A 15,596-nucleotide genomic window follows, 5' to 3' on the forward strand; every position below is an offset into this window, starting at 1 on the left:
GTAAAGTATATATGTGTATGTGTCATAATCTATATATATATATATATATATATATATATAAATATATTTATATAGCATATTTTAACAAATGTGAGTGACAAGATACAATGTCCAATCAATTATAATGCTTGAGACTCTTAATTGTGTAATTTATATTGGTTTCATCATACTCTAAGTTTAATTAGTGAACTAAACAGGTCACTTGTCTCCAACAAGTAGTATGATGAAAAATAGCACGACTACTCATTGCTAGAGTAAAGCAACAAAAATACCCATAAAATAGAAAAATTTGGTGACTTTTAAATGGTGTTGTATTCAACCTCAACTGTGAAAATGTAAAAGATACGATTTGTTGTTCTACCACAAGTACGTTTGTCTAGGTTGTTATTAGACATTGATCGAAAGCAATAAGAGAAGTATGAGAGCTATACAATTTTGGGGTAAAAAGACAAATTTACCCCTACGTGACAAAACAATAACAAGGCATTTATTACGCCACCTGCAACAAGATAAAATGTGAAATTATGACTGACAAGATTTGATGTGCAATTATATTTATGATCCTTATCACTCTCTCAATACAGCATGTGGGTTTTCTGAAACTTCAGTTTTGGTGAGCGAATTGGACTGGGTATCTAGTATCCAACACCTGCTTTCATCATATCTAGTATTAAAAGAAACCATGTGAAACTTCAATTTTGGTGAGCGAACTGGACTGATTGTCTAGTCTTTGACAACTGCTTTCATCATATCTATTATTAAAAGAAACCGTGCGAAAAAAGATAAATTGGACTACTACACAACAAAAGGTAAAAAGACAAAACTACGTCTTAAATAGGAAACAATGTCGATCTGTACATGGTGCCATGTTTAAGAAGTTTTAAAGTATGATTGACATAGTACGATGTTCAACAAGTACTATTGTGATATATACTCCTAAAAGCCTGGTAAAAGGATTAGCCTACCCCTATATGATAACTATGCATTTTCAATGCCATCTTCCAGAAGATGGAATATAAAAGTATGAGTTTCAAGATACGATGTTCAGTGAGTTATAATGCTTGACACTCTTAACTGCATAATTTATGTTGGTTTGAACGTACTCGAGTTTTAATTAGCGAACTAAATGGGTCACTTGTCTCCAACAAGTAGTATAATGATAAATAGCATGACTACTCAATGTTGGGGGAAATGACAAAATTACCCGTAAAATAGAAAATTTTGGTGACATTTACCCCTACGTAACAAGACAATATCAAGGATTCATTATCCCGTCTACAACAATATAAAATGTTAAATTATGATTGACGAGATACGATATGCAATGATACTTATGATCCTTGAAACTCTCTCAATAAAACACGTGGGTTTTGTGCAAATTTCAAATTTGGTGAATAGAAAATGATGTCCATGTTTACATGGTGTCATGTTTGAGAATTGTGAAAGTATGAATGACATAGTACGATGTTCAACAAGAAGTACTATTGTGATGCGTACTAATAGAGGTAAACCCAATGTGATTAGAAAAATAGGAGTGCTACATGGAAGCAAGATAAAAAGACAAACCTACCCATATATGATAACAGCAGGGCATTCTTAATGCCATCTTCTATAAGATGGAATGTCAACATGTGAGTGATAACAGCAGGGTGTATATATATAATTTTTAACAGTTTTTAGTTAACACCATGTATATATCTGTGCATTTATGTATTTATATATATAATGTAGATAAAATTGTACTTGATTAGGGTTAACTGAATCTACTTTTGGATAGAAATCGACCTCAGTGTGGTTGACTTCACCTAACACAAAGGAAGTTGTGTCCATGTGTCGCACCCACCTGGGTGCGAGTGCGACACGGGTGTGGTGCCCTATTAGAAGAGTCTGTGTTACATAGCTTGGTGGTGTATTTAACCACAACAAGGGTGAAAGTGTGAAGGATATGATGTGTTGTTCTGCAACAGGTACGTTGGTGAAGTATGTTGTTAGAGATTGATCGAAAGAAATGAGAGAAATAGGAGTACTATAAAATTGTGGCTTAAAAAGAGAAACATACCCCTATGTGACAAGACAAAAACAAGGCATTTGTTATGCCATCTACACCGAGATAAAATCTGACATTGTGGGTGACAAGATATGATGTGCATTTAAAATAAAAGGTGGCATTTTTAATATATATCAAAATTTAAAAGTTAACTCCGCCTGTGTATAATTGTTTAGTTATACACTGTCGATCCCAAGCCCGGATAAAGGAGGAGGGTTGCGGTAGGCCAGTGACAGCCAGCATAAAAACTTAGTCATACCCTATGAATATGAACCAATATGAGAATTTCGTTGGGGCATTCCCTACTGAGCGACGCGCTGTACTCTATAGGCCCGGAGGCAGTGATAAATGGGCAAGGGTTGCTAGGTCGTCGCCCAGAAGCGACGCGTCACACCGGCGCTCGGGTGTGGTGTCAAATAGGCAAGGGTTCCCTCACTTTGTTGGACGGGTGGGGGTAAAAAAGTTAGTCTAAGACCATAAAATTAGGTTAGCCACTTGGAACATAGGGTCTTTAACTGGTAAGTTGGTATAGTTAGTAGATGTTATGTGTAGGAGAAAGATTGATATTTTATGTCTACAAGAGACCAAATGGGTAGGTGAGAAAGCAAAAGTGATAGAACCTTGGGGATATAAGATTTGGTATACAGGAATAAATAGGAATAGGAATGGAGTAGGGATTGTTATGAGTTGTGAGTTTATAGATAATGTAGTTGAGGTCTGTAGGAAGGGTGATAGGATTTTACTTATTAAATTAGTATTAGGTACGGATATTATTAATATTATTAGTGTTTATGCACCTCAAGTAGGTTTAGATGATTCCATTAAGCGTCAATTTTGGGAAGATTTAGATAGAGTAGTACAAGGGATATCTTATGGAGAAAAGCTTTTTATCGGCGGTGACCTAAATGGACATGTAGGCATTAGTAGGAATGGATTTGAGAGTATCCATGGAGGCTATGGTATAGGAGAAAGGATTTTAGATTTTGGTTTGTCCTATGATATGATCTTAGCGAACACTTGGTTTAGGCAAAAGGGCCGAAACTTGGGATTTCCAAACTCTACCCATAGGAAAGAAAACTATAGGTTGTCGATGGGTTTTTAAGGTTAAAACTAAAAGCGACGGATCCCTGGAAAGGTATAAAGCTCGCTTAGTTGCAAAAGGGTATGGGCAAGAGTATGGAATTGATTATGAAGAAACTTTTGCTCCTGTAGCCCGAATGGTTACAGTTAGATGTCTTATTACTATTGCATTTATTAAAAATTGGAACATTTTTCAAATGGATGTGAAAAATGCTTTTTTAAATGGTGATCTTAATGAAGAAGTGTATATGGATGCCCCACCAGGCATGAAGATTCCTAAAGATAAAGTTCTTCGTCTTCGAAAGGCCCTCTATGGTTTGAAACAGGCTCCTAAAGCCTGGTATGACAGATTTATCAGTGTAATGTTGGAAAATGGTTTCTCCTCATGTTATACTGACACTGCTCTATTTACTTGAAAATTTGATGCAGGGATTGTCATATTATTACTCTATGTTGATGACATGTTAATTACAGGTGATGATGTTCAAGGAGTCAAGGGTATTAAGTTCGTCTTGACTTCAAAATTTGAGATGTCAGACTTGGGTTTTCTGACATATTTTCTTGGAATTGAGGTTGCTTATTCACAACGTGGTTATTTTCTATCTCAGTCTAAACTTGCTTGTGAGATTATTGACAGATCGGGGATTTCTGATGACAAAGTATGCGAAACTCCTGAAGTTGTGGGAGCAAAAATGAAGATTGACGATGGTGTTCCCTTAACCGATCCTACCCCTTACAGGCAGTTGGTAGGTTCTTTAATGTATCTTAGTATTACTCGACCTGATTTGTCACATGCTATACACATCGCCAGTCAGTTTCAGCACGCTCCCACAACCGTTCATATGAGTGTTGTTCTTCGCATCATCAGATACTTGAAGGGCACAATAAATAAGGGAGTATTTCTATCTTCTTCTTCTGATTTAAAATTACTTGCTTATACTGACTCAGATTGGGGAGGTGACCCTAGTAACCGTCACTCCACCACTGGTTTTTGTGTTTTCTTAGGTGAATCTTTGATTTCATGGCGATGTAAAAAGCAACAGAAGGTCTCTTTGTCATCCACTGAAGCCGAATATTGAGCCGTGGCATCCACTACCATGGAAATTGTATGGATTCGACGCCTTTTAGAAGATATGGGAGTGCCTATCAGAGAACCAACAAAGCAGTGCTGTGACAACAAAAGTGCAATCTATATTGCCAAAAACCATACCTTTCACGAGCGAACAAAGCATACAGAGATGGACTGCCATTATGTCAGGGAAGAATACTTGAAGAAGGTCATTGATTTACCATACGTGACGTCTGAGTATCAACTTGCAGACTTCTTCACAAAAGCTCTTTGTTCGCCTAGATTTCATTTCCTTCTTGACAAACTTGCGGTTATCACACCGTAAGTTTGAGGGGGGGTGTTAAAATGTATACTCAAAAACATTATTGTAACTATAAATATATATACTTATATACATAGAGATACGTATACATATATTATATGTATACGTATCTCTATATATAAGTATATATATTTATATATTTTTCCTTTTTTCACTTTTTTCTCTTTTACCCAAAAAGGGTATTTCTGTCTTTTTACATTTTGCGCATATTCCATTTGAAATATGTTGTATTTTTCCCTTTTATTTTTTGTAATTCTTTTTTCTTTTATTTTTTCCTTTTTGCATAATCAAAAAGGTGCATTGGGGGTCTCCCCAATAGAGTCGTTAGGGGGGCCCCAACGATCACAATTGTGACCATTGGGAGCTCCCCAACGACTCCTTTGGGGAGCCCCCTCTTGCACCTCTTCTCTCTTGTATAAATAGGGGTGTTCTCCCTTGTTGTAGTACAAGCTTGAGAGTCTCAAGCATTTGCTTCCATTTTATGAAAAACATGCATTATTGCATGTTTATTATTTATACGTTTTTTGCGTATTTTGTTCAAGTGTTGTGTGAGTGCTTTCGTGCACTTCTTCTCTAAAGTATTTATGCTTGTATGTGTATTGTCTCTTCGTAGACAATTTCACACATTAAGCTTCAATTTTGGGAAGATTTAGATAGAGTAGTACAAGGGATATCTTATGGAGAAAAGCTTTTCATCGGCGGTGACCTAAATGGACATGTAGGCATTAGTAGGAATGGATTTGAGAGTATCCATGGAGGCTATGGTATAGGAGAAAGAAACGAAAGTGGAGAAAGGATTTTAGATTTTAGATTTTGGTTTATCCTATGATATGATCTTAGCGAACACTTGGTTTAGGAAGAGGGAGTCTCACCTAGTAACATTTAAAAGTGGGGTTAATACGAGTCAGATAGATTTTTTCCTACTTAGAAAGAGAGATAGGGGTTGTTGCATTGATTGTAAGGTTATACCGGGAGAAAGTGTAGCTACACAACATCGAGTCTTAATTTTAGATCTTAGAATTAGACAATGCCGCAAAAGGGACAGACATAGGATAGATCATAGAATTAAGTGGTGGGCACTGAAAGGAGCTAAACAAGGAATGTTTGTAGAACAGGTAGTTAAGGAAGTTGATTGGTGTCTCGAGGAGGATTCAGAATCAATGTGGAATAAGATAACGGGTAGCATGAGAAAGGTGGCTAAGGAGGTATTGGGTGAGTCGAAAGGTGGTGCATCGCTAGGTAAGGATGTAATGAGATATTGCGGAAATATAAAGAGTGCATACAAGCACATACAACAATGAAAAAGAGACAATATCACAAGTCCACGAAGGGACAATGCAAGCACAAGCCTTTAAGAAGGCAACAATATACAAAGCCTCTTATTGAAAAGAGAGAGAAGCTCTTAAGAATGAAAAATATACAAGGGGATCACCCCTATTTATACAAAAGGGAGAGGAGAGAAGAGGAGGCAAAATGCCTCAAAAGGGGAGCCCAAAAGGGGGCTCCCATGGAGTCGTTGGGAGCCCCCAACGGTCACATTTGTGACCGTTGGGGGCTCCAACGACTCTATGTTGGAGCCCCTTTTTGTTATTTAAAAAATACAAAAATTAAATGGAAAAATTAAAAAAGAAAAATACATTTAAATGAAAGCTGAAAATAGTTGTTTTCTAAAACAACTATGTGAAATTACAAAACTACCCCTATCGGGTATTTTGTAATATACAGAATATATATGTAATGCCCCAAAAATTTTAACCCAAATTTAAGAGGATTTTTTTTTTTAACAGCGAAAACAAAAAATAATATAGGGTTAAGCAGTTCGAGACATTACGGTGGAGAGAAAACCCAACACATTTATTTCATTTCAATATCAATGAAAATCATTAGAGTTTTAAATGATATGAACAATTAAAATTACATTAAACCCAAGCGATCTCTGGAACAATAAATCCAAAATTCTCGATCCGATGCCTCATCCCGCAGTCGCTCATAAACCCATTTCTTTACCTGAAAAATAGTAAATTGATTGGAATTAGACTACCACGTCTAAGTAGGAAAACTGTAACTTTTCTTGCAGGTATATCATGTGTCAAGTATGTGATGTGAGTGTAAAGTGTGAATCTTTAGCATATACCAAAGTACGTAAACGGATTATGCAATAGCAATAACAGACATACACCTAAGTAAGTAAGCACGTTATACAACAACTATAATTAAGCAGGTAAAACTGTTGTGCAACAACAATAACAGTAACATGCACAACTTTCAAGTAATGGTTACAATATGAATTCAATTACTTCATATTCACACATTTCAGGAATTGCATTTCATCACAATTACGTCGTATCCACACATTTCAGGATTTGCATTTCATCACAATTATTTCATATCCACACACTTCAGGATTTCGTTTTATAAAAAAACGCAAAATATAAAGCATGCTGAAAGAATATGCAAATGTCTCTTTAATTACTCCACTCACTGTGATACCTAACTGTTCTAAATAGTGATTATTTTATCTTATCCCGCGGGTACACGCGGGCCGAGGCAACCATCACAGAAGAGAACGTTCGGGGGTATATTATTCAAGGTCATTTTATTAACCCGAACATTCTAACTGAGACTGAAATCCCAAGGGAGCGGTCAGTGACCGAGAGAACCTCCCAAAGGCCAAAACAAAAACAGGATGCATCCCTAACTTCTGCAGAAGAACAAGGACCTACCACCTAGGACATATTGGTAGTCCGGGTCCCCCCCCAACTCCAAGGACTGGGGACCATCGAGTCACTTTAGCTCGAAACAGTAAAACACATGTCCCCGGAGTTTTGTACCACCTACCCTCTCCAAGGTAAGCCCGAATCTGAGTGGGTTAATCTTTTCATTTAGTTATGTTCCCGAAGTATGGGGCATTTCCCCAACTTCCTTCTACTATCATAGCAGTAGAATTCCCAACCTTAGTCATTTTACCAAGGGGTATAAGCCAGTCCCAATCCTTTGTCATATTGATTTCATAACCCACCCAAAGTGCTCCGGTGCCTTTAAACCAGTCAAGCCCGAATGCCCCAGTGCCTTTAAACCAGTCGGGCAACAATATTATATTTAAGTTTCTTATCAGTATTATGATCATTGTTCTAATTGCTTCGGTACCTTTAAACTGTAAAGTACCAAGACCCCGGTACCTTTAAACCAGTCGGTCGCACAACCTTTATGATTAAGTTTTCATCATTCTTTTTGCCATAACACAAAGGCTAATAGCCCAAATACCCGTATCGGGTATTAAACCCATGTTGCCCATTAGGCAGGGTTTTCTCCAAGTGTCTGCCTCGCGGAAAGGCACATGTCCATATGTCATTAAGTGCATCATCATATGTTTGGAACCAATATAACTTCATTCCTCAACACAGTTAACATGCTGCATACAAGCAATTCAAATCATACATTTTCTGACAAAAAGCAGTTTAAGCACGTGGTATTTCATGTAGATCAGTCACCACACTAGAGAAAAACGCGACTTAAAGAACTCTATAAAGTCTAACCCACAACAGGGTACCACACATTGAACCGCACATGTTTACATGAGAAAAATTGAATTGGCTAGAGAATAGAGAACCGTACATTTAAAGGAGGCAAGCATATCATAGCATCTCCTTAGTAAGCACACAAAGAAACAACATACATCAAATTAATAAGATCTACACATAAACAATTTGGCATAATATAGAGTGCAGCATATAAGTAGGATATCTTTTTGTTTTTCTTCAGGCTAACATAAGAAAAATTAAGTCCATCAGTATCATCAAACATACTTGCTAGTTTGCCAGCAGCATGAATTTAAAAAAAAAAAAGAATCAACTTACCTTTGCATACACATGGATCAATGTAGCTCCTACACATGACGTGTATATAAAGAGACAAATTATGAAGGCCCAGCAAACCAAATCCTTTGCAACAATGATATTAATCAAGAAAGCCAACCAAGTGCTACACAACTGTGATTATTACACAAATACACAGTAGCATAGGAATTTCCTAACCTTGCATAGGAAAATGGGGTCCTACAATATCGTGCTATTATGTAAAACATGATTGTTCAATACAGAATGCAGATCAAACATAGACTAACTTCGAAATTTGTTTTAACAAATATCTATTTCTAATGCAAGATTTAAACTATTCTTAAAGAAAGTAACTGAAATCTGATAACAGCAGAAATATATGAATATCCTTGACTCCATGAATTGGAGTAGCTTCTTACACAGGAATATTATCGACCAACAAGAACAACCGTCAATAAAAAGGAAACTAAAGACCAATCAAGGAAGTATGCGTATTACAGATTCTTTATGCGTATATATGTATATATATATATATATATTTTAAAGCAAATCAGAAATTACCAGTCGACATTATGTTTCATGAAGCTAATCAAGAAAACCTGCCTGATATAGTATCATTATATGCTTTTCTTTTCTTTTCTAAAAAGAATAGGTAAGACAAAAACCAAAATCTGCAGTTAACATTTCCTGCTAGCTATCTGAGGAATCGAGAATCTGATATAAGTTTACATAAGGTAAAAAGAACAAGTGCAGGCTCAAGAAATGGGATTTATCAAGAAAACTCCCAACCTTCCAAGAATGATTATTTCTATCAGTTTTGAGCTTAAGGAATCTTTTAACTTCAAATAATCAGTGCAACCAATAACTCAAATCATAAGTAACCAACAACTAAATGAATTAAATTTTGGACCTCTGTCCACTATGTTCTGCAGGTTCAGGGACCACCACCGGGAGGTAAGCTACATTACAAGAATGCATATAGGCCATACTGTATCTAATATGTTCCAAACAGATTTATTTATTTTTATTTACTATTTATTTTTCTGGAAATCTAACTTGGGGCGTGAGACTTCATACCCATAACTAAGTTTAAAATGACAGTGTTGTGATAGACCTAAACTGCATATCATAATATCAGAAAAGGATAACGATTCATGATGATGATCATGGCGAAGGAGAAAACAATGATAGTGGACTATACCAAAACGGGTAAGTAATTTTATCAAGAACACAAAAAAAAGAACAAAGAGAATCTTTGCTTATTCAACGCAAGACAGACCCCAGACCCTACAAACCATAGTCAATCCTACTGTCGAAAATCCTAATTTAAGGATTTCCCGACACCTCCACCCTCAAATCCCCCTTTTTCAACATCAATCGAAAACCCCCAAATCATGGATTTGGGGTTTCGGTTTAGGGTTGACAGAAACCCCCAAATTTGGGGATTTTCCTTTTGGGTTCACACGCACACACCCGAGCACATTCCATAGCCAAAAAAAAATCACAGCACCCTACCTGTTTCGGCGAGAGGGAGGAGGCTGCCGCGATTGGGAAGGTCGTCGGTGTCGATTGCTCCACCATCGCGCGAGAAATCGAGAGAGGAGCGAGAGACCGAGGGTAGGGGAAGACAACCAGGCTGCTGCTGCGAGAGGCGAGTCCGCCGACCTCGATTTCTCCATTGCCGAGCAAGGGTTCAAAAGGACAAGGAGACAAAGACTGTGGGAGGAGAAAGAAGAGGAGAGTGGGAGGAAGACCGAGAGAGGAAGAGCGCAGGGCCTCCCCTCGCCCATGCGTTATTTTAAGGGTGCGGGAGGTGCGGATTAGGAAACCCTAGCAGAGGGGGGGGGGGAAGGAGAGTGGCGCAGGGGAAGTTTTAAAAGAAAACCCCTGGCCATGCGAGTTTTAACCCTAACGGGTTGGCAGATCCGGGTCCGGGTCCAAGACCCGAGATCCAACCGTGTGTTGGATCGGTGTGTCTCAAACGATATGGATCCTCAACAGCTTTGCAGAGTGGATCCGAAGGTCGGATCCAAATAGATCCAACTCGAATCCACGCATTATATTTATTTTATATTATATATATATATATATTATTTGTTTATCTTTTTGTACAATTATATATATATACTATTATACATATATATACATGTGATTCCTTTGGGGATCCTCATTTGACTTATCCGGATCCATTCATGGATCTGAATCTCTTTCTTAAGTGTTAAAGTATTATGTTTTTTATTTTTTTGAATGTAACCCCAAATAAAAATTTTATTTGGGTGCAATGATGTTGTTATGGATCTCCCATAAACTACTATGGAGTCAAGATCCATCTTGTGCATGAAACCCTTTATGAAATCCAGAGTTTTCTTCACACCATGGATCCAAATTAAGATACTTGGATCCAGACAAAGCTAGTATGGATCCACACATAATTTCGATTGGATTCTACCCTATTTACCTCTTCAATGTCCAGGATCCGAATGTGGATCCAACCATCACCAGTGCTACTTCAGATCCCTCTAATATGTTATAGGTCCGATATAGAAATTCTTATTATTAAGAATTTGATTTACACTTCGTTGATCCGCTTCATTCATCCTGGATCTGATATCAAATATGATCCCGATAATGAGGATCCATTACCAAAAATCCAATCCATTATTAAATATTCATTTTAAGGTTCGTGGTCCGATATCTAAAATCCGAATGGAATATCGGAGTTCTAAACAGGATATTTGGGATCCAATATTGAAGATCCAAATAGGTTATCCAAGATCCAATTACGAATAAATAATTAAAACAATAAAATATTCTTGTATCACCTTAATGACTTAAAATCTAAGTTTATTTATCTGATAAAAATCGCGGGTATTACAATATATATATATATATATATTAGACACATTTTAACAAAGGATATATCATGGTGGAACGAGGATGTCTAATTAGCTATTAAGGTTAAAAGAGAGTGTTATAGAAATCTAAGTAAGAGTCGTGATAATGATAATTTAGAGAAGTATATGATAGCAAAAAAGAAAGCTAAAAAAGTAGTTCGAAACGCGAGGGATAAGGTATATTAGGAGGTTTATAACAAGTTGGATACCAAAGAGGGCAAGAAGGATATTTATAGGCTTGCAAAGATGAGAGATAGAAAATCGAAGGATCTGGGTATGGTTAGATGTATCAAAGATGAAACGGAAAGGGTTTTAGTCAAAGATGAGGAGATTAAGGAGAGATGGAAAGATTATTTTGATAAGCTATTTAATGGAAGTCATGCTCAGGATCTTGGAGACTTCTCCATTCCTTTTCATGAGATGAATCGTGACTTTATGTGCAAGATTCAAAAGAAAGAAATTGCAGAGGCTTTGAAGAAAATGAAATCAAGAAAGGCAGTTGGCCCAGATGGTATACCTATCGAGGCTTAGAAGTGCTTGGGAGAGAAAGGTTTAGAATGGTTGACAAATCTTTTTAACAAGATTTGGCGGACAAATAAGATGCCTAATGAGTGGAGGAAGAGTACTTTGGTGCCTCTATATAAGAATAAGAGTGATATACAAGATTGCACAAACTATCGTGGTATAAAACTCATGAGTCATACTATGAAACTTTTGGAGAGGGTGATTGAGTCTAGGTTGAGGAAGGTTGTAATCATAGGATAAAGGTTGGGTGGATGAATTGGAAAAGTGCAACTGGAGTGTTGTGCGATCATAGAATGCCATTGCGGTTGAAGAGAAAGTTTTATAGGACGACTATTAGGCCCGCTTTACTTTATGGTACCGAATGTTGGGCTGCCAAGAGACATCATATTCAAAAAATGAGTGTAGTTGAGATGCATATGCTTAGATGGATGTGTGGAAATACAATAAAAGATAAGATTCGGAACGAGGAGATACATAAGAATGTAGGCGTTGCACCCATTGAAAATAAGATGAGAGAGAATCGTTTACGGTGGTTTGGACATATTCTGCGAAGGCCTAATGATGCTCCAGTTAGAAGGATAGAGAAATGGGAAAATATATTAGTTAAAAGAGGTCGGGGTAGGCCTAGGAAGACTTGGATGGAGATGATAGGAAAGGATATGAATGCTTTGAACCTCACCGAGGACATGGCATTGTATAGAAATGATTGGAGGAGAAGGATTCATGTGGAAGACCCAGAATGATTTTCTTTTTTGGTTCATATCGCCGACCCCAACTGTTTTGGGATGAAGGCGTAGTTGTTGTTGTTGTATCAAAATTTAAAAGTTCTGAAAATAATGAAGATGGTAGTCTTTTTTAAGATGTAATTGCTTGTTCAAAAGCAGAGAACCTGTTATCGTATCATTCAGATATTTGTCTTATACTACAATTTTGCTTTTATTGAACTTTTTCATCATGACAAGCAGTCTGTATTACAAGGGTTATTTTTTCTTATAATTTATTTTTTTCTAATCTTAAATCAGGAAGACTGTGTCCAGCCCATAGTTACCAGGAATCAAAATGGATACGTGAAGCGATGCATGAAGCGGAAGGGGGGAAGCAAGTGTTAAAAAAAGTAGTACGAAGCGGGACGCGATATATGGTTGTGAAGTGATTATGCAAACACATGAAAAATGAAAAGGAAACACAAAAACAATATAAATTATGGGCAAAAGCAAATAAAAAATGAGATGAACACAAATATAAAACCATATGAAACCAACACATAAGCTTGTTAGAAAAAAATTATTATCTTTTAATATGAGAAAACTTATAAAGTTAGGGAGAGGTGAATGAGAAGTGACAAGAAGTGAGAAATGTTAAGGAAGCCAAAGGGAATTGATTTCAGAAACGAGATGGAAGTGAGCTTCCCACCAAAGTTTCCCCCCTTCCGAAGCTTCTGGTAACTATGGTCCTCCCTTAAATAAGGACTCCTTGAGAGAGTGAATGAAAAAGAATTGAAATGTCTTGAATGAGCCGTTCCAGCTTTTCTTATTTATGTCATATCTTCTCTCTGACAATAGTACCAAGTGATATTCAAGTTTCTAATACTTGCAAATATTGATTTATTTATTTATTTGGACATGGTCAACTTTGTGCCCACAACAAATTGGGGCATATCTGCGTTGTACAGGGGTATGTCAATGTTTGGTGCATCCCTATCACATAGGTGGGGATGTAAATCTTAATGAGCATGTTTCCATCAAGACCAATAGAATGTATCAATCAAATATGAAATCAAAAGATCTATCAACTGTCAAACTTGTGTTCTCTTTTTCTCTTTTTTCACCCATAGTTGGTGGGGAGGCATTTCTCACCATTTTCAAAGCATGACTTCTTCAAGGGTCCATCAATCACAATGATAAAAAATATAAGATCTGGACTTTACCATGGACTTCATGATGCATGGCTTTTGTGTGTCAACACGAGGCATTCTGTCAAAGAGGAAAAATCTGGCTGCTGATGAGGGAGGGTGTCCCTTCCTCCATGGTATTGTAGGTCTAATGATATCGTGACATTTTACTTTTACAATTCCAGGTTTCCTAAATAAGTCTGAGAATAGTGGTCTTTTAAGGTATGAAATGTATAAAATTATGGACTGAACAGCAGGGGAAATGTTGCTTACTTTCCATTGACCTATGGAATTCTGTCACATGCATTACTTGATAAAAATAGGTGAACAGTAAAACAAGTTGGAAAAATATAAAAAGTGCTATTCAAACAAACATTATTTAACTTTTTCACTCCATTAGTATTGCTTTTGTTTATTTTCATAGTATATGCATTCAAAGACGTACACAAGTGAATTTAGTGTTTGAAGCTTTTGAGAGAATATGACTGTTAAAAGTGGCTTATATGATGTACTTTTTATTTGGTCTACTTTTCCTGTCATATGCATGATTTAGTAGTGTTTTCAGGTAAATATGGAGCTTGTGGGTGATGGATATGAGGGTGATGCTCCTGATGCTCTTGTCAGCGAATTTGTGCACATTTGAATTCATTGCTTGTATCTGAGGTTTTCTGATACCTATGTGAACTTTTTCATAAACAACATATATATGCCAAAGAAATAAACTGCTTTTTTTTTGTTGATTTCTAGAATTATAGATGTAGTTATGAAATATAAATGTTATGTAAAAGGAAATGCACTGCTTATATATTATTCATTTTCAGAATTATCGATGTAGCTTTGGAACATAAACATTAAATAAGAGCAGCATGCTTGCTTTAATTTTGGTTGCATGCTATTAGGAGTGGCATAGTGCAAAGTTTTACAACTACAATGTTTCTTTTGTGGTCAGGTTAACATGAGTTGTATTAAAAGTTTTCCCTTTATTGCTAGTCACTATAACATGTAATTTTTAGCATTGTTTAAAACCCAGTGACTCATCACTCGGCTCATCCATGATTGACTCATGACTCGGCCGGGTCAAGCCGGTGACTTGGCTGGGTCATGTTAACTTTATATTTTATATAAAATTTGTAATATATGTATATATTACATATATCTTATAGTATATTATTAATATATTGTATGTAATATGCATTATATGTTATTTTATAATATGTTTAATGTATACTTTTATTAATATATAATCATTTTTTATGTATAATATAAGTATATTATGTTTCATATAATATATGTAATTATATACAATATATATATATGACTCGGTTGGATCATGAGCACTAGCCGAGTCATGCTAAAACTTGGCTGACTCGGCTGAGTTATGTTGATTTCCGGGTCATTCACTGGTTTGACTAAGTAACCGAGTCAAACCCAGTCAGCCGAGTCACTGGGTTGATGGCAAGTTTTTAAACCTTGATTTTTAGTGCTTTTTGTACATAAGAGGATGTCCAATCCAATATAACACGATCCACAATGGGAACCAGGTATTCAGTTGCCCAACTGCTGGTTCTTATCCTCTCCTTTTCTCTAATACTCAGATCATTCACCCATCTTTGATGGTATCAGACTCTGTAATATTATTAACATCTTGATACATAACTTCAAGTTGTACTTGATTGTTGTCTTACTATAATGCTGTCCTTATTCTTATTGTCTCTGTTTTTTTCTTATATATATACGTGTATACATTTTCATTACCTTGTTCCAAGTTATTGTTTAATTAACCTGTCTAATAATGCACCTTGGAATTTCTGATCTCAAAACTTCTGACTATAGCTAAAATCATCTTATTGAAAGATCTCAAGGATACTGAAGTTTTGCAAAGTACTCTTATGTGCTTAAGCTAATAATGGGTGAAATGATGCAAGACATAGG

At 36.4% G+C, this 15,596-nt stretch overlaps 2 long non-coding RNA genes across 2 annotated transcripts in view; one reads left to right on the plus strand and one right to left on the minus strand.

The window, feature by feature from the left end:
* Positions 1-14,542, plus strand: part of LOC149814867 (uncharacterized) — a 107,741-nt gene extending 93,199 nt beyond the window's left edge. The window contains exon 4 of the long non-coding RNA XR_016427890.1: positions 14,230-14,542. This is a non-coding gene — a long non-coding RNA (uncharacterized LOC149814867). The remainder of the gene's footprint in view (positions 1-14,229) is intronic.
* On the minus strand, positions 6,389-10,147 carry LOC149814868 (uncharacterized). Its single transcript, XR_016427940.1, has 2 exons — positions 9,870-10,147; positions 6,389-6,525 (listed from the first exon to the last, which is right to left on the minus strand). It is a non-coding gene; the product is annotated as an uncharacterized LOC149814868 (long non-coding RNA).
* Positions 14,543-15,596: the final 1,054 nt, after the last annotated feature.

Source organism: Nuphar pumila, chromosome 15 (assembly GCF_984573655.1).
Source record: "Nuphar pumila chromosome 15, dmNupPumi1.hap1.1, whole genome shotgun sequence".
NCBI classification, from domain to species: Eukaryota; Viridiplantae; Streptophyta; class Magnoliopsida; order Nymphaeales; family Nymphaeaceae; genus Nuphar; species Nuphar pumila.